This window comes from Dendrobates tinctorius, unplaced genomic scaffold (assembly GCF_039654945.1).
Source record: "Dendrobates tinctorius isolate UK_male_01 unplaced genomic scaffold, ASM3965494v1 ptg000103l, whole genome shotgun sequence".
Classification (NCBI taxonomy): Eukaryota; Metazoa; Chordata; class Amphibia; order Anura; family Dendrobatidae; genus Dendrobates; species Dendrobates tinctorius.
The window spans coordinates 26291686-26308842 of NW_027361771.1; the positions used below are offsets into that span (position 1 = coordinate 26291686).

Sequence of the window (17157 nt, forward strand, 5' to 3'; positions counted from 1 at the left end):
GAGTACGCTGACACCCCATATGTGGGAGAAAACTACTGTATGGACACACGTCGGGGCTTGGAAGGGAAGCAGTGACGTTTTGGAATGCAGACTTTGATGGAATGGTCTGCGGGTGTCATGTGCGTTTGGAGAGCCCCTGATGTACCTAAACTATTGAAACTTCCCACAAGTGACCCCATTTTGGACACCAGACCCCCCACGGAACTTATCTAGATGTGTGGTGAGCACTTTGAACCCCCAAGTGCTTCACAGAAGTTTATAACGCTCGGACGTGAAAATAAAAAAATCATTTTTTTCCACAAAAATGATTTTTGCCCCCAATTTTCTATTTTCCTAAGGGTAACAGGAGAAATTGGACCCCAACAATTGTTTTGCAATTTGTCCTGAGTAGGCTGATACCCTACATGTGGGGGTAAAACACTGTTTGGGCGTATGTCAGAGCTTGGAAGGGAAGGAGCACCATTTGACTTTTTCAACTCAGAATTGGCTGGAAATGAAATCAGACGCCATGTTGCATTTGGAGAGCCCCTGATGTGCCCAAACAGTGGAAACCCCCAATTCTAACTCCAACCCGAACCCCAACACACCCCAAATCTCAGCCCTAACACTAACCCTAGCCCTAGCCCTAGCCCTAACCCTAGCCCTAGCCCTAACCCTAGCCCTAGCCCTAACCCTAACCCTAACCCTACCCTAACCCTAACCCTAGCCCTAACCCTAACCGTAATGGAAAAATGGAAATAAATACATTTTTTTTAATTTTATTATTTTTCCCTAACTAAGGGGGTGATAACGGGGGGTTTGATTTACTATTTAAGGCGGTTTTTATGTTTGGCGGCTGTCGCACGCTAAAAGACGCTTTTTATTGTAAAAATAGTTTTTGCATCACCACATATTGAGAGCTATAATTTTTCCGGATTTTGACCCACTGAGTCATGTGAGGTCTTATTTTTTGCGGGACGAGTTGACGTTTTTATTGGTACCATTTTCGGGCACGTGACATTTTTTGATCGCTTTTTATTCCGATTTTTGGGACGCAGAATGAACAAAAACCAGCGTTTCATGAATTTCTTTTGGGGGGGTGCGTTTACACCGTTCCGCATGCGGTAAAATTGATAAAGCGGTTTTATTCTTCGGGTCAGTACGGTTACAGCGATACCTCATTTAGGTCGTTTTTTTATGTTTTGTCGGTTTTATGCAATGAAAACTATTTTATATAAAAAATAATTATTTTTGTATCGCTTTATTCTGCGAGCTATAACTTTTTTATTTTTTCGCTGATGATGCTGTGTCTTGGCTCGTTTTTTGCGGGACAAGATGACGTTTTCAGTGGTACCATGGATATTTATATGCGTCTTTTTGATCGCGAGTTATTACACTTTTTGTTTGGCAGTATGATAATTAATCATTATTTTTTGCTTTGTTTTTTATTTTTATTTTTTAAGGGGTTCTCTACAGGGGTTAACTAATGGGACAGTTTTATAGGGCGGGTCGTTACGGACGCGGCGATACCTAATATGTGTACTTTTATTGTTTGTTTTTTTTATTTTCAAAAAATGGATTTATTTGGGGGAATATTTTTTTTTTTTTGTAATTTATTTGGCGATTTTTTTAAAATTATTTTAACACTTTCTTTTAATTTTTTTTTTACTTTATTAAATAGTCCCAGGTGGGACATCACTGTTCTGTGACAGATCGCTGATCTGTCACACCACAGATCACTGTGACAGATCAGCGATCTGTCACAGGCAGTGCACAAGGCTTCCTCATGCCTGCGCTTTGCAGGCACTGAGGAAGCCAGCTTCCTGCAGGCCCCCGAAGGCCCCCGTCGCCATCTTGGATTCGGGGGCCTGCAGGAAAGGAGCCCCTGGCAGCAGCGCTGCACATTGCGCTGCCGTGGGGGGCTCAGGGAAGCACGGAGGGAGCCCCCTCCCTGCCGATGCTTCCCTTTAACCCCCGGTACACCGCGATCATGTTTGATCGCGGTGTGCAAGGGGTTAACGTGTCGGGGGCGGTCCGTGACCGCCCCTGACACATAGTGCCGGGTGTCAGCTGTGATAATCAGCTGACACCCGGCCGCGATCAGCGGTGCTCACCACGTGGGCGCCGCTGATCGCGGTAGATGTACTATCCCGTCCATGGGCATAGGGGCCCGGGTCCCATGGACGGGATAGTACGTCTGATGTCAGGAAGGGGTTAAAATGGATGCCGCAAAGGTGCAAGCGGTGCTGCGATGGGAACGGCCTGATAATCTAAAAGCGCTCCAGCGGTTCCTTGGGTTTGCCAACTATTAGAGGAAGTTTATTAAGAATTTCTCTACTATAGCCAAACCGCTCACGGACATGACGAAAAAAGGTACCAATCTCGCTATCTGGTCTGATGATGCGGTGCGTGCATTTGAGCTTCTGAAAAACCGTTTTGCTTCAGCCCCCATTCTGGTGCAACCGGACGTATCTAAACCTTTTACGGTGGAGGTCGATGCGTCTGAAGTGGGAGTGGGGGCAGTACTGTCACAGGGCTCGTCCTTGAGCAATATGCGTCCATGCGCCTACTTCTCCAAGAAGCTGTCGCCTGCCGAACGGAATTACGACATCGGCAACAGGGAGTTGTTGGCCATCAAATTGGCTTTTGAGGAATGGCGACACTTCCTGGAGGGGGCGGCCCACCAGGTCACGGTCATCACCGACCATAAAAACCTGCTCTCTCTGGAGTCGGCCAAGCGTCTGTCTCCCAGGCAGGCTCGCTGGGCATTGTTTTTAACACGTTTTAACTTTCTGGTGACTTACCGTCCTGGGACTAAAAACACCAAGGCGGATGCCTTGTCCAGGTGTTTTCCGGGGGGAGAACCTCAGGAAGATCCGGTACCCATCCTCCAGGAAGGTGTAGTGGTTTCGGCTCTCACGACTGAGGTAGAGGCGGAGATTGCCGAGGCCCAGGAGAAGGTACCGCCAGGACTTCCCTCTAATAAGTCATTCGTACCCCTTCATCTTCGTCTTAAAGTGTTGGGGGAACACCACGACTCTGTCCTGGCCGGTCATCCAGGGGTTAGAGGCACCTTGGAGCTGGTATCTCGCCGCTTCTGGTGGTCAAAAATCCGGCAGGACGTGGTCTCATGCGTGACAGCTTGCATCACGTGCGCCAGGGCCAAGTCGCCCAGAACCCGTCCTGCTGACACTCTACAGCCTCTGGGGATACCTAGTAGGCCATGGACAGAAATCTCCATGGACTTTATCACGGACTTGCCTGCCTCGGCGGGGAACACGGTCATCCTGGTGGTGGTTGATCGATTTTCGAAGATGGCGCATTTTGTGTCGTTGCCTTCCTTGCCCAACGCGAAAACGTTGGCTCAGGTCTTTGTGCAGGAGGTGGTCAGACTACACGGAGTTCCGTCAGACATAGTGTCTGATAGGGGGACCCAGTTTGTGGCGAAGTTTTGGAAAGCTTTTTGCTCACGATTGGGGATCAAGTTGTCTCATTCGTCGGCGTTTCATCCGCAGTCAAATGGTCAAACTAAGTGCATGAATCAAAATCTGGAGCAGCATTTGCGATGTTTTGTGTCTGACAACCAAGAGGAGTGGTCGACGTTCCTTCCCTTGGCCGAGTTCGCATTAAATAATCACCTCCAAGAATCATCGGGTGAGTCTCCGTTCTTTTGTGTTTATGGGCACCATCCTCAATTTTGTACCTTGTGTCAGGGGGGCTCTGGGGGCGTCCCAGAGGAGGACCGGTTAGGAGTTCAACTATCATCGGTCTGGAGGAGTGTGAAACAGCGATTGCTGAGCATGAGTGCAAGGTACAAACGTGTGGCTGACGCTAGACGCGTGCCAGGTCCGGACCTGTGTGTGGGTGATTGGGTGTGGTTAGCTACTAAAAACATAAAACTCAAAATTCCATCATTGAAATTGGGTCCAAGGTTTATTGGCCCTTTTAAGATTGCTGCCATCATTAACCCGGTTGCTTATCGGTTGGAACTTCCTGTGGTATACAAGATACACAACGTGTTTCACAGGGCTTTATTGAAAAAGGTGGTAGGCTCTGTGGACACGATGCCGATGCCACCTCCAGTCATGGTGGATGGCGATTTAGAGTTTGAAGTCTCCAAGGTGGTGGACTCTCGAGTACTGCGCCGTTCTCTTCAGTATTTGGTACAATGGCGGGGGTATGGTCCGGAGGAGAGGTCTTGGGTACCAGCCTCGGACATACATGCGGATCGGCTGGTCAGTTCCTTTCACCGCCGTCATCCGGACAAGCCGGGTCCTATGAGTCTTGAGGGCCCTGGGGTCCCACGTAGAAGATGGGGTACTGTCATGTCGGATGCTATTCACACCACAGCATCCGGCAGGCAGCGGTAGTTCCATCTCCATCCACTATAGCCTCAGTGGCGCCGGCTTGATTTTACTCAGGTTATCGGGGGTTAATCTAGCTGGAGATCAGGTGGGATGTTTGGTAACGCCCACGGTCTTTAAATAGTCGTGCTGGCCTGTGGACTTCGCCGATTATAGCTTGTGTTTTATGCCAAGTGGTTCCGGTATGGAGAGGTGGTGTTGGAGCAAGAAATTCATATCTGGTGTCGTATGATCCGTTGTTAACTTTTCGCCTTCCTATATTTGTGATTTGTTTTGCCCTGTTCACATTACAGTATTGTCCGGTGTGTTTGCAGCGCAGTGTGGTTTAAGTTCTCCCTGTCTGTCATTTCTGTGTGGGCTTTGGTGGTTTGACGACTCACTGGGTGGAGGGTGGAGGGTTCAGCTTAGGGCTGAGCAGGAGATAAGGAAAGGTTGGAGGCTCAGGCATTTGCACCATTAGCAAAAACCCTGGGTTGAGGGTTTGAGGGACTCCTCAGGGGCCCCGGGTATTTCAGCCTCCTTTGACCTAAGCCCTGCATAACATAAATACAGTGTTGTCTGTGAATATTTCTGAGATCTCTAAAACTGATAAAAAGCTTTTAAAATGTTATAGGTTTACATTTCTCAGATATACAGTGTTATGTTGTCTTTGAACATTTCTGTGATCTCTAAAAGAGGACAAAAGCTTTTAAGAATTTTGTACGCTTCTATCTCTCAGCCATACAGTGTGTTACTTGGTCTGTGAACATTTCTGTGATCTCTAAAACTGTTAAAAAGCTTCTAAACATTTTGTAGGCTTCTATTTCTTAAACATACAGTGATATGTGGTCTGTGAACATTTCTGTGCTCTCTAAAAGTAATTGAATAGTAACATAGTTAGCAAAGCTGAAAAAATACATTTGTCCCTCCAGTTCAGCCTATATTCCGTCAGAATAAATCCCCAGCTATACGTCCTTCTAAATAACCTAATAACTGTAAGATACAATATTGCTATATTCCAGGAAGACATCCAGGCCTCTCTTGAACCACTCAACTGAGTTCACCATCAACACTCCTCAAGCAAGGAATTCCAGATTCTCACTGCCCTAAAAGTGAAGAATCCTCTTCTATGTTGGTGGAAAAACCTTCTCTCCTCCAGACACATCGAATGCCCCCTTGTGACGGACACCTTACCTTCCTTGGTATAAACAGATCCTCGGAGAGATATTTGTATAGTTCCCCTTATATACTTATACATGGTTATTAGATTATCTCTCAGTCATCTTTTTTCTAGACTAAATAATCCTAATTTTGCTAATCTCTCTGGGTATTGTAGTTCCTCCATCCCATTTATTAATTTTGCTGCCCCCCCTTCGTACTCACTCTAGCTCCATTACATCCTTCCTGAGCACCAATGCCCAAAACTGTACACAGTACTCCATGTTCAGTCTAACCAGGGATTTGTACAGAAACAGTATAATGCTCTCATCATGTGCATCCAGACCTCTTTTAATGCAACCCATGATCCTGTTTGCCTTGGCAGCTGCTGCCTGGCACTGACTGCTCCAGGTAAGTTTATCATTAACTAGGATCCCCAAGTCCTTATCCATGCTGTGGAACACTTTTGGGTATTTTCTATAATATAGACCCCTCAAAGTGACTTCAAATGTGATGTGGTCCCTAAAAAAATGGTGTTGTAAAAATGAGAAATCGCTGTTTAATTTTTTAACGCTTATAACTTCCTAACAAAAAAAATTTTGTTCCAAAATTGTTCTGATGTAAAGTAAACATGTGGAAAATGTTACTTATTAAGTATTTTATGTGACATATCTCTGTGATTTAAGGGCATGAAAATTCAAAGTTGGAAAATTGCGAAATTTTCACAATTTTCGCCAAATTTCCATTTTGTTCACAAATAAATGCAAGTTATATCAAAGAAATGTTACCACTATCATAAATTATAATATGTCCCTAGAAAACCATGTTAGATTCACTGGGATACATTGAAGGGTTCCAGAGTTATAACCTCATAAAGGGACAGTAGTCAGAATTGTAAAAATTGGCCTTGTCATTAATATGCAAACCACCCTTGAGGGTAAAGGGGTTAATTGAAAGAATGCCACAACTCCTTTAATAATCTTAATTAAGCTATACTTACGACCTTGCCTAATTCCACCGAAGCCCTCGATCTCCTGTAATAAAATTAAAATAATAAAACAACAATATACCATCCCTGTCCGTCGTTCTGTCCCAATGTCTTACAATGTGACTATGGGGTTTGTAATGGGGGCGTCTTATTGACACCTCTCCAATACTAACTTTGGGGCTTGATGTCACCTAACAATACAAAGGTGACATCAACCCCCCCAACTATCACTCCACTTGCCACCACTACAGGGCAATGGGCAGAGTCCAGCAAAGTGCCAGAATTGGTTAATCTATGAGATGAGCCTTTCTTGGGCAGCTGAAGGCTGCTATTTTTAGGCTGGGGGGCAATATCCATGGCCCCTCACCAGCCTCATAATACCAGCCCCCAGCCGTCTTCTTTAGCAAGGCTGGTTGTCAAAAATGGGGGACCCACGCTGTTTTTTTTAATTATTTATTTAAATAATTAAAAAAAACAGCATGGAGACCCCTCTATTCTTACTAACTAGCCTTGCTGAAGCTGACAGCTGAGGGCTGCAGCCCACAGCAGTGAGTTTTGCCTGGCTGGTTAGCAAAAATACAGAGGAACCCACACCATTTTTTTCAAATGATTTATTTTCAGCGCAGGAGTGGCTGATGAATACTCCCATCCACTGCTGCTGCTCTCACTGTAATTAGCGGCAGCAGTTGTCAGAAAATGGGATCAGTAGTCCCGTAAGCTGAAACCAATGACTGGAGGTAAAGTTTATACTCATGCTGTCTTTTGACATTGAAACCACGGCTCTCTGACTGGCAGGGATGATGTCACCGCTGAACAGAAGCGATGTTTGCCACAATATCATGCACATGACAGCGCAACAAATACCGGGTATTTGAGCAATCGAACCCAAACAGTAACATGGACTTTCTGGTGAAGTCCGTGTTCGGAGTCCGTGCCCGAACAGTAGGTGTTCGATACGGATGCTGAACTTTAGGTTCGGGTTCACCCATCTCTACTTATTAGATTTCACTGTTTCCCTTTTCCCGCCAGTAAGCTCAGAACCCTTCACCCAGCTTATAATAATAGGGTGCAACAAGTCCTGAAAGACACCAACATCGTGGGACTCAGTACCGTAGGCTGTTTCAATGTCCACTCTGGCCATAAAGTAGTCCTTAGCATCACCATGTATAAACTGAATGCTGACTTTCTTTCCTGGAATTAGTTGGAAAGGAAAAGTGGCCCTCGCAAGGGTCACTAAACTCCTGGAGTCTAGCATCACTGCTCCTCCCGCCCATTCACCTTCACGGGACACACTTGAGGCCCCTCGTTGGGTGGAGAGTTCACACTGCAGGCCAGATATGCATAGTATGAACAATGGCATCCTATCTGTGCTGCAGTTCCTCTGCTCGGGGGTCAGGGGACAACACGCAGCTATATGATCTGGCCCATGGCTCCACCAGCAAATACATTCCCTTGGTGACCATGGACACCATCTCCCCTGCCCCTTTGATGCCCCACCCCCTTTTGGACCTCCACCCCCTGTTGGGACCCCCAATATGGAGTGGGCTGCCATCCCAAGGATACTTCAATCCCTTGGTATCTCTTGACCATTCCGACAATTTCATCAGCATTCCAGGGATCACCCTGAGCAACCCCAGTCTGTATAGACCTCGACAGGGAGTGCATAAACCGGTCCGTCACCACCCGTTCTACCACCTGCGCAAGATGTGGAGGACTCTGGTTGCAGCCACTTCTGGACCAGGTGCAACAGGTTGAACAATTGCGAGCAAGGTGGTTTGTCCCAGTGATATGCACAGAGGTGAACATGCTGTGCCTTGATAGTCATTGTCACCCCCAAGCACGTGAGAATCTCAGTTATTAGCATGTCACACTCTTGGTGTCTTGCAAAGCTAAGTCATAGTATTCCTTCTGGTGTTGCCTCGTCAAGTATGTTGCCAAAACCTCTGCCCACTGCTCTGGCGGGAGTTTCTTCCTCTTTGCGACCCTTTCAAACACCATCAGGAAGGCCTCAATGTCATCCTTGGGGGGTCATTTTCTGCAAAGCCCCTCTTACTGCATTCCAGATGTTGGCATCATCAGCTGGACTCTGGCATCTGCTGCTGTTACTCCTGCTGGATCTGCTGTAACAACAGCCTGTTCGAACAGGTGTTTCAGCAGGTCCTCCATTTTGTCTGGTAATGCTTGCTGGTTTGTGACCGACATAACCCAGGACATTCTGTCCTTCCTGTAGCAGTCTCACATCTCTGTTTGGAACACTGCCCCCACATCTAGTACCAATTGTAGAGGTTTTACTCACTTGGGTGCTACAGGAGGAAAACAGGAGGCTTGCTTCTTTAAGAGTTCATATGGGTTTATGGCTTCATAAACCCCAGAAGCACAAACGGAAAATAAACAGCCTTTAGATCAGGCAAAACAAAGTAACAATGTCCATAGCAGGGCTTTGTTCCATCAGGCCTGTAGGCGCACAGGCTGGGGTAATCTCCAGCACTCAGGCTTGGTCTGAAGCCAAACACACAGGAGAAGTTCTCACTTCCAAGACACAGAGCATGTGCCAAACAACAGCCTCCATTATATAGGCTGTAACCACACCCAGAAGTGAGATATGTGGGTAGCCAGACCCGCCCATCTCTCATAGCTACACGCAACCTGGTCCCAGGTTCAACAAACGAACTTCTTAGTGCTTTTATGCACTAGAGAAAATACTCCATATTATATCACAGAGACAAGCCATCTCTGTGACACATACCTCCCATGAACTATGTGACCATTAGCCACATTGCAATACCTATATATCTTTGATAATTTTATATTTTAATATTAGCTTTATAAGTGTTATTCATAAAAGCAATACCACAGGGCATTGTAATTGATAGAGAGATATCTGTGTGATAAGCTATCTTTTTGTTTTTGAAAGTTTAGTTAATTGGACAGAGCTAGTCAAGGAATTCTGCGGAATTCATAATAAACTTCAGTAGGAGTCATAATTTATGACTCTTGTTATTTCCAATTAAAATACTTTCTTTCCCCAATTATAGTAGCTTCTCTCTTAGGCAATATAAAGACATTCCTATTTTTCTCATCTCTGTGTTTTAATAAAAACTTGTGACTGGGTATCTGAGATCAGACATGCCCTTACACTAACAGACACCGGTTGTGTGCTCTTATCTTAGATCAATCGACTTCCTGATTTAACCTAAACTGTCAAACGTGTGAAACCTTTTGAGTTTCTCCTAAAACTTTTGAAACAGGTTTCCACATCAATATATAACCCTCAAAAAACTTGTTCAAAAATTTAGGCTGTGTGCACACATTGTACATTTGGTTCATTTTTGTATTGTTATTTTTCTGTGCAAATTTGTGGCAAAACCCTGATGCCAGCGGAGTGAATGAGAAACTTAAAGTGTCATGCATAGAGTGGAGGGAAATGGGTGGATCAAATTCAAAAATAGCCGACTTTAGCTAAAGTAGGGTTTCACCGATCGAAACCTGACCGTAGCGTGAGGTCGGCCATGAGGTCGCCGATCAAAGCGCCAAAGTCGCGTTTCAAATAATGCTTCCAGTTCCTTTTCTCAGCCAATGAAGGTGGACGCACACTGTGGGCAACGCGATGACACGGGCAGCGGCCACCACCATCTTAGAGAAGGGCATTAAAGTGATTGGCTGGCTTTGTGTGGCATCACAGTTGGTATAAAAGGCTGTGACCGCCGATCGCCATCTTATTTCTGCCGATCTTAGAATAGGGAGAGGTGCTGCTGCTGATTCTGAACAGGGAGAGCGTTAGGCAGGGAAGAAGAAAAAAAACTGCTTCTGCTGATACCGGTTTTCACTGTACAGTTAGTGTGCAGTCAAAGGGGAGGATTTTTGTTGTATGCAGCAGCGCTGGTGGTGATTAGGCTGCCTTTTAAGGCTACCTGCTAGCTGTATTGCTGTGTGCACACTAGGGTGACCGCAAAAAATCGATGTCGGAATTTTGTCCGTCTGGACCCCACAAAACGATTCCCCTTTCCAGATATTGAGATAGCCAAAATTTGAGCTCGATCAAACGACGTTAACCCGTGCCGCTCGTCGCTCAAAGATTGAAAAAATCCAAATTGAGGTATTTTAAGATTTAGGTATTTTGCATAGTCTGTTAGACTATAAAGAATGTGACAACAACATTGCAGAAATAGCCCTGACCAAATTTTCGAACCATTTCTGGTATTTGAATGCAGAGTTGGTGGGATTATCGTTTTTTGATCCCACCATTACAGACAATGAAAAGTTGTTAATGGCTAATAAATTGCTCAGTAGCACAGATGAACCATCAGAGCACGCTAGGGTTGTAAATCCAAAAGTTAGGAAAGAAAAATTAAAAGAGGTAGGAAGTAACCAACTTTAACGACCTTCTGACAAAAGATGAAGAACAAAAGCAATATGTCCTGCAAGTTGTAAGCAAATGCCGAGCATTATATTCGGACGTTTCAAAAACTACTTTAACAAAAGCTCTAGAATAGATTAGATAACTATGTAAAATTATCAACTCATGTAGGTTAGCGTGCTCTGATGGTTCATCTGTGCTACTGAGCAATTTACTAGCCATTAACAACTTTTCATTGTCTGTAATGGTGGGATCAAAAAACGATAATCCCACCAACTCTGCATTCAAATACCACAAATGGTTCGAAATTTTGGTCAGGGCTATTTCTGCAATGTTGTTGTCACATTCTTTATAGTCTAACAGACTATGAAAAATACCTAAATCTTAAAATACCTCAATTTGGATTTTTTCAAACTTTGAGCGACGAGCGGCACGGGTTAACGTCGTTTGATCGAGCTGAAATTTTGGCTCTCTCAATATCTGGAAAGGGGAATCGTTTTGTGGGGTCCAGACGAACAAGATTCTGACATTTTTTCCCCCCCATATGAGATCCGGTCACCCTAGTGCACACTGCTGTTCAAACTGCTTTTTTCAAAGCACTCCAACTTTTATTATTTTGTTCTGGTCAGTTACCGAGTGTTCATTTTTTCACACACCATATAGCGGTGTACGCTCCTCACGCACTACCGTGTACCGCCTTGTATCACGGACAAATATAAGCTGTCTGTGTGTGACTCTGGAAAAGAAAGCCGAGGAGTTTTTCCGTTTTTCCAGAACTAAACCTTAGAGTGCTGTCCGCTTTACAAACAGTTACGTATATCTGCTGTTTGATAACGGTCAAAACTAGACAGAGACAGCGTGTGTCAGTCTCTATACAAATAGACGGAGATTGACAATTTTCCATACACACACCGTATAGAGTTGTCCGATTCTCAAACAATATTGTATGTCTGCCGTTCGCATTACAGTCACATCTATACAGAGTCAGCGTGTGTGTGTGTGACACTCCGTAAATACATATACGGAAATTGTTATTTACACAAAAAACATATACAGCTGTACACTTCTGATACAGTTCCGTATATCTGCTTGTTGGATTATGGTCCAATACATACTGTGAGAGCGTCTGTGACTAACAAAATATATATGTAGATTTAATTTTTTTAATACACCTTACACAGCTGGACGCCACTCATACAGTACCATTTCTCTGCTGGTATTTTTGGTAAATTTTCCAAAACATGAGGAAGTATAGTGGAAGAGTCCACGGACGTGGGCAGGGGGGCGCAGCTGGTACTGATGGTGGTGGTGCATAGGCTGGTTCTGGCAAAAGCACAATAGCAGCTAAGGCAGGAGGTGTTGAGCCTGCATCATAGTCTGGCCCAAGAAGGCCTGTAAGGTTGCCTTTTCTTGGAGTAGGAAAAACGCTTTTAAAGCCGGAGCATCAGGAACAGGTCTTGGCATACATTGCCGAAACAGCCACCAGCTTTATTGCCTCCTCTTCTGAACGTTCGAAACCTGCAAGCACGGAGTCCTCAGTGCAGGGTTCTGGTCATAAAAAAACCCCTTTCCTTGTGTCCTTCACCCCCACCAAAAGTTACGGATGCGGCAGCCCACATTTCAGATTACTTTATGGAGTTCTTTTCACATACCATGCCTGGGTTATCCAGTCAAATCCAGAATTCCCCAGTCCAAGATGAATCTGACATGGAGTGCACTGATGCACAGCCACTGCTCAATGATTCTGCTTGTACATCGACCCAGAGCACTACATTGCCCTCGCTTTCTACTGAGCCAGAATCTGACCCTGATGAAAATCAGGTGCCCCTTCCCGCCTGCTATACCACCTTACACAGTGACACAGAGGAAGGTAAAGAGGAAGGTGCAGATCAATTTGAAGAGGAGGTGCTGGATGACCCAGTTCATGACCTGGACTGGCATCCATTGGGGGAGAAGGGTGGCGCTGGCAATAGTTCAGACAAGGAGAAGGATCCGCAGCAGGCATTGACATCGCAGCAGAGGTTATCTGCCAGGCCCGTAGCTGTCCAAAAACATGGAACAAAAACTAAAAGAGTTGCAGTACAGCATGGCCAGATGGTCAACTTTGCACAGTGTGCAAGGCCAGAAAATGTATACCATAGTAGGAAGAGTGCAGTGTGGCACTTCTTTGTCCAAAATCCTACTGATGAGGCAAAGGTTACCTGTAAGAAGTGCGGAAGGACCTTTAGCCGAGGTAAACAACTCAGAAATTTGAATACCAGTTGCATGCTTAGACATTTAATCAACATGCACTTGCAAGCGTCGACGGACTACAAAACCTCATGTGGCACATGTGCACCTGCTCTGACTGAAGGTAGCCAGCAACGCTCAATCGCTTCCCCACTGTAAGACCACCGCCACAGTTTAGCACACCACCAGCACTAAATGTGGAGGTGTCGTCGCAAGGCCAAAGCACTCAGGGAATCACAATGGTTTTGCAACACAACACTGAATCTAGGCCATCACCACCAATACCATCATACCATCACCAACCCCCTCTCACTCCGTCCAGTCCACCGCTACTTCCCCCATATGCAGCTCTCCAGTCCAGCTCACCCTACCAGACACTCTGAGTAGGACAAGAAAGTATTCATCCTCTCATCCGCGTACACTGTGTTTGAACGCCTACATTGTCAAACTAATCTCATTAGAGATGATGCCCTACCACCCACCTTTCGTGTCTCCCCTTTTTTCCTCCATAGATTGTAAGCTTGCGAGCAGGGCCCTCATTCCTCTTGGTATCTGTTATGATCTATGTGATTATTGTTATGCTGTAATGTATATTGTCTGTACAAGTTCCCTCTGAAATGTAAAGTGCTGCGGAATATGTCAGCACTATAGAAATAAAATTTATTATTATTATTATTACCGTTTGGTTGAAAGTGAAGTTTTCCACGACCTCATGGCCTACGCTGTCCCACGCTATCACCTACCCAGTAGGCACTTCTTTTCTCGAAAAGCCATCCCTGCCTTTCACCAGCATGTGAAAGACCGCATTGTCCATGCACTAAAACAGTCAGTGAGTGGAAAGGTGCACCTCACAACGTATACATGGACCAGTAGGCATGGCCAGGGCCATTACGTGTCCATCACTGCGCACTGGGTTAATGTGGTGGATAGAGTTGAGTGAAACGGGTCAGATATATTCAAAAGTCGGCGACTTTCGCTGAAGTCGGGTTTCATGAAACGAAACCCGACCATAGCGTGAGGTCGGCCACGAGGTGGGCGACCATAGCACCAAAGTTGCGTTTCAAAAGATGCTTCCAGCGCCATTTTTCAGCCAATGATGGAGGATGCACACTGTGGGCAACGCAATGACATAGGCATCGGTCACCACCATCTTTGAGAAGGGCATGCAAGTAATTGGCTGGCTTTGTGTGGCGTCACAGGGGTTATAAAAGGATGTGCACACCGACCGCCATCTTACTTCTGCCGATCTTAGCATTAGGGAGAGTTTGCTGCTGCTGATTCAGAATAAGGGAGAGCGTTAGGCAGGGAAGAAGAACCAAAAAACTGCTTCTGCTGATAGCGATTTCCACTTACAACAAAACACTTTGTGTGCAGTGACAAGGGAGGCTCTATTTTTGTGCATCAGGTCTGTTGGTTATCAGGCTGCCTTATAAGGCTCCCTGATAGCTGCTTTGCTGTTTGCACACTGTTGTGCAAACTGCTTTTTTAAAAGCAAAAATACTTTTTTTCCTCTTTTCTGCACAGTTACCAAGCGTTCATTTTTCCACCCTTTTGTGTGTGCAGCAGTCCTGCTTATTAGACTGCCTGCGTCTATACTTGGACTGAGAGCATCATTGTCAGAGTCCTCAAATCTCTAGTGAGATCCAAATTCTCACCAATCCTATGGACACCCTCCACCTTGTCATACACCATCCATTTTCAGCCTATTACATTGAGGTGTAATCTCTCCTGGGCCTGAGACAATAGTTCAGCGTCCTCAAATCTCTAGTGAGATTCAAATTCTCACCAATCCTATAGACACCCTCCACCTTGTCATACACCATCCAATTTCAGCCTGTTACATTGAGGTGTAATCTTTACTGGGCCTGAGACAATAGTTCAGTGTCCTCAAATCTATACAGGAAAGATGTATATCTTTGTACCGTGTTAGCCAGTAGATAGAAAAATATTCAGAATTGAGAGTCCTTAGTGGTTGATGCCTTTTAATGGCTAACTGAAAAGATGGTAACACATTGCAAGCTTTCGAGACTACTCAGGTCTCTTCATCAGGCATTGACTATTACAAAATCTGAAGAGCCACATATTTATACACAATATAGCACAGAAAAAATGCAATAGATAAGACAAATGACGTGAAGCAGAATTATGATTATGGGAGAGGGAGAAACATAAATATTGGACCAGTACATAGATAAGGAGTCAGGATGTTTTATAGTCCTCTGATTGGGGTCTCCTAATGTGTTGTGATGCCTCCACAAGGTCTTAGGAGCAAATTCCTTAATTGATGTAAAAAGACATAAATCCATGCGACACATTCATTCCAGCACTGAGAGTGCTGGAATGTACCCAAAATACCACGTCTGTATGCCCTCTGCGTAAACAGTCCAAGTGCAGTGAGATGGAAGATAGGGATGAAAAGGAGTCCAGACTAGTACAGGGATTCCCTAGCGAGGAGACTTATTTAATTGCTTTCAATGTTGGGCCAGCTATTTTTGGGGAGCACCATACTCTGGAGAATGATATGAGGCCCATCATACACTGGAGCATTCCAAAGGTGGACATCAGACACTGGAGCAGCATTTACAGGGCCCATTATGCACTGGAGCATTAGAAACAGTTCCCATTATATATGGAGCATTATTTGGACCCATAACACAGTGGAGCTTCATCCATGGCGACCAACATATACTGTAGCATTATGTGGAGCTCATCATATACTGTTTCAAACATTATAAGGGACAAATTATTCTGTATGGAGAAATATATGGGCCTCATTACTCTGTATAGCGCACTATGTGGTGGCCATAATACTGTATGGAGCAATATACTGTCCGTTTTTGGAGGTATTGGAGAATTTAAAATGGATATCAGTCATGAGATGTAAGAAGTGAAGTATTTTTCATTGTACTATACCGCTATTTCTCTGCCATATCAGAGGATCTTGAATTGTGGCATGTGTTAAAAGAGCCCAGTGACACTCTTTGGCCCAGGGCACACGAAAATCTGGAGCCAGCCCTACACCCCCCCAAAACTTTAGCCAAATAACCCCCAGTTTTCAATGCCTAACTATTATTATAAAGTAAATTTAGGTTGACATGCTTAAGTAATAAGAATTGATGTTTTTGGCATTAAAATGGGCACTGTAGGTGTGTTTCCTGTCCTCCACTTCCTGCCGACCTTGGTTCCCCATTGAATTGCATTGGGTTTCGTGTTTCAGTTGGCCTTCGACTTTTCACGATAATCGGCCTATTTCGTTCGACCCAATTTATGAGAAAGTCGGGTTTCATGAAACCCGACTCGACCAGAAAAAAGGCAAAGTCGCTTATCTCTAGTGGTGGATGCAGGCTCCACTGGGAACAGTGGCTGTGGAACAGTGCTGCCTAGCCCACGGTATAGGAAACAGATGGCTTTAGGCTTTCGATCCTCCTTCTCCTCTACCAGTGAAAGCTTATCCACAGAGTGCAGTCACACGAGCACTCCATCCGCAGCTGGCAGTGTTGCACACGAGGTGTCCCACTATCGAACAGCTAGTAGTAAGCGTCAGCAGGCTGTGTTAAAGATGATGTCTTTGGGCGACAACAGACACACCGCAGAGGTACTGGCCGACTACTTGCAGCGACAAACTGAGTCATGGCTGTGCAGTCTACATCTTGAGTCAGGCAAGGTAGTCAGTGATAACAGCCGCAATTTTGTGGCAGCCATAGCCCGTGCAAAACTCACACACATATCTTGCCTGGCTCACACTTTCAACCTGGTGGTGCAGTGCTTCCTTAATAATTATCCGGAGTTAACATCCCTTCTCCATAAGGTGTGATGACTGTGTTCGCACACCCGTCGCTCAACCATCTACTCCACTCGAATGCAGAAGCTTCAGTGATTGCTCCACCTCCCCAAGCACTGCCTAATCATAGACATTGCAACAAGATGGAACTCCACCCTGCACTGGTTGAGAGGCTGTGCGAACAGATGCAGGCTGTAATGAATTTGTGGGAGGATACACGGGCAGGCAGTTTGAGAGAAGACATGGAATTGTCGGGTGTGCAGTGGTCAAAGCTGAAAGACCTCTGTAAAGTCCTTTAGTGTTTTGAGGACTGCACACGGCT

At 45.2% G+C, this 17157-nt stretch overlaps 1 long non-coding RNA gene across 4 annotated transcripts in view; it reads left to right on the plus strand.

Moving 5' to 3' along the window:
• LOC141100225 (uncharacterized) overlaps positions 1 to 17157 on the plus strand; it is a 195271-nt gene that overhangs the window by 64896 nt on the left and 113218 nt on the right. Inside the window, exon 1 of one of the 4 annotated variants that reach the window (XR_012234651.1) lies at positions 5754 to 5891. The exons of the other annotated variants lie outside the window; for them this stretch is intronic. This is a non-coding gene — a long non-coding RNA (uncharacterized lncRNA). Of the gene's footprint in view, positions 1 to 5753; positions 5892 to 17157 lie in introns of those variants that run through there. 4 annotated transcript variants of the gene reach the window in all.